The following is a 3,331-nucleotide window of genomic DNA, read 5'->3' on the forward strand; positions in this document are numbered from 1 at the left end:
CTTAAACTGAAGAAATGATGCTCAGAGAGTTTGAGTGGCTTTTCACAAATGGAAAAATGGGTCTGGACCCAGGTCAGAACCACAGTGCTGTGTGCTGGGCATGTGCCTTACACAAATCTCATTTCATATGTAGAGTAGTGGTTCTCAGCCAAGGGCGATTTTGTCCCCCAGGGGACATTTGACAGTGTTTGGAGATGGCTTAATTCTCACAGCTCCGGGGAGGGGGGGGTAGTACTGCTTCTAGTGTGTAGAGACTAAGATGCTCTTAAACATCCTTCGATGCACAGGATACCACTCCCACCCCCAACGAGGAATGATCTGACCCAAATGTCACTGGCACAAAAGTTAAGATACTCTGATATAGAGTAAAGCAATCAGGCAAGTTGTTTCCAAATGATAAAGCTGAGGTTTAGAGATTAAGTAATTTCCCTAGGGTCACATGGATAGGACACGGTAAAGTGGGAATTTAAAACCAGACAGTTTGAACCTATACCCACCTGGGTAACCGCTAAACTGTGCTCTCTCTCTTGGGGAATCTATATTGAATTTATCCATGTCATGGGAGGTACCAAAAGGACAGAATGCCTTCAAGTGAAGAAAGCACTTTCATGCTGCAAGGCTTTTATGCACATGGAAGGTTGGACCACTCACCCAAATAAAAAAATTTAACCCTAATCTAAACCAGGGACTTCAGAGTAGAGCCTCTCAGAGTATCTCAGTCCTTCATTTCTTTTCTTCCAAGTAGTATGTTTATTTTTCTTCAAAGGAATGTGTGGCCTCTCCTCCAAAATGCCTATATTCTTAGTTTTAAAATCTAAAAGAAATAAAAATAAAGGACTCAAAGCGATTATGGGTGAGAACACAGCACAGGGCACATGGAAGATGAACCTGGCTCACTGGGACCATGTGCTTTCAGACCCAGGAACTGGGCCTCTCTGTCTACTGTTGGGAATCATGAAATCTGGTTTGTTTGCATTGAAAGGAGCTAGGGGTTTACGTAGATACACCCAGACCCCCAAGTGACCAGAGGGAAGCCACCCTCTCCTTCTGGATCCCAGTCCTCCTCTCATTTCCAAAATGAGGGGCTTCAACTTGATGCACTCTACCCCCATTTCATGCCAGTCTCCAAAGTTCTGGCTTCCACATCAATACTTGGCAAACTTTTCCACTTTTCCCTACCACCTCTAATATATAGATGGGAGGCATTCTCATGTATGGCACACTTACTTGGCCATGTCCCGACTTTGATCAAACTCCGATCCATTATGCAGGTAAAGATATAATAATCAAAGGCACTATACTCATTCTTAATCATCACAACCTTTAATGAGCCATCTGCAATATGCAAGTACGTGGGGCTGTGGGTTAGGTTCAGTCCCCAGCCAAGGACCTGTAATATCACTGTCATGTGGATAAAGACACATGGAGCTGCTGGAGGATCTCCCTCTCCAGAGTTTAAAGGGGTTTGGGGAATAGTCTCAGGAGTGGTCAACTGGGGTAGGGCAGACCTGGGCAGGCCAAACAGGAGAGCCTGGTGGATACAACTCCAAGTAGTAGCTCCAGTCCCTAATTTCACATGTGTTAGATACCTTTTTTCATTTGTGGCAGATGAATTCTTTCAGTGGTTTACTGGCTGGCTAAAGGGTTTGCTCTAGGAATGCCTGCATATCATACAAATTACAGCTTCATCCTTATTCTGAAACCCATGGAATAAAGAAGTTCAGTTAGATTTGAAATCCATTTGCATTATTACAAATGATGCAATCTTTCCCAATAAAAAAAGTAAGAGCTGTTGTGTGGTTTTCTAATTTCAACTGTAGAAAATTTTTAATTGTTATATAAATGTTTTATAATTTGAATCACCTCTATGTGCAAAGTTTCTGGTCCATGGTCAAAATCTTAAAGAGACAGTCATTAAACTATCATGATCAGGGGTTGTGCATAAGGGCTGATATTTTAAAAGTTATATTAATCAATGCAAGCTCAGTTACTCATTGGAAAATTTAAAAACATTTGGGAGTTTTGTAAAATTCCAGTATTTAATATAATCTTTAAAACTGTGTGTTTCATAATAATTATGTAATAGAAAGAAGAAATAGTCTTTTTTTTTTTAATCTAGCCCCATATAGACATCACAGGTCCCCTCTACCCTGCTCTAGTGTACTGCACAAATATTCTTATTTTCTCTGTGTGCTATGACACAGAGGAGTTTGGGAAGCACTATTCCAGAATATAGACTGAGCCTATGCCTTGATTTGCTAGCCATGTTTATGTGCTACCACAGCTAGATTGCAAGCTAGTGGGAGTAGGAAGTTGCTATTTATGCATCTCTAAATGTCCTGTGATGCCTCACACAGGGCTTTGAACTGTGCACTTTAAATTCTTGTTTCAGACATTTCTTCTCCTACACAGTTTGAACTTGTAATAACTATAATGAAAGCTACCATTTATTGAGCATTTACCATGCCCAGCTCCATATCTGGTGCCTCCCAAATGTTATTTCTTTTCTTCTAAATAAAACATTTGATATGCACGAAAGCATATACTAAGATACCTGTAAGTTTGAAAGATAATAATGTAATGAACCATTCAAAAAACATTATTCAGAATCCTTACAGCAACCCTATTAAAAGATGAATATTATAGTCTCTTCTTTACAAATAAGGAAAGTGAGGCATTGAAAGAATAAGTCAACACCCAAGGTCACACAACAAATGATGTTATTTTAGACATGTCTCAAAATCTATAGATGTTAAGACCAATGTAACAGTCAAAGATCTAAGATTCCTTTCTACGAATAAAAGAGGAAGTATCTATATAGATCTGAGAGACACCAGGAGAAACTACATTCAAAATCTGTGAACCAGTACCCCACCCTGTCATTCGTTTAAAAGAAGAAAGGGATAGGAGGGAGGGAGAAGAGAGCCCATGGAGGCCTGAGAAGAACTCAGTAATATAAACTGAAATTCTACCCATCATATTCTCAAGTCACGATTCAACAAAGTTAGATGAAAAGAGTAAAGCGAAAGAAATCTGATCACAAGGGAATTTTTTAAAATCTGAAATTACACATGTGTCAGTGAAGCAATCCAAGAACACGAACGAACTTTTTATGACAGAAGACACAGACCACAATGGCCCCACTTCCTTTTGTCTGACAGCACCCTGACCTGCTTTGCGGTCATCAGAGACACACAACTGGCCATCATTTGGGGTGGGGCCCTCGCTAAGAGGGAAGAAAAAGATGAAATTTCTCCCCCAGATCCCATTAGTTCCCTTTCCAGAGGTCCTATAGAGCAGTAAGGCAATAAGGTTATACCATTTGTCTGGG

This window comes from Pteropus vampyrus, unplaced genomic scaffold (assembly GCF_000151845.1).
Source record: "Pteropus vampyrus isolate Shadow unplaced genomic scaffold, Pvam_2.0 Scaffold103, whole genome shotgun sequence".
In the NCBI taxonomy this organism is placed as follows: Eukaryota; Metazoa; Chordata; class Mammalia; order Chiroptera; family Pteropodidae; genus Pteropus; species Pteropus vampyrus.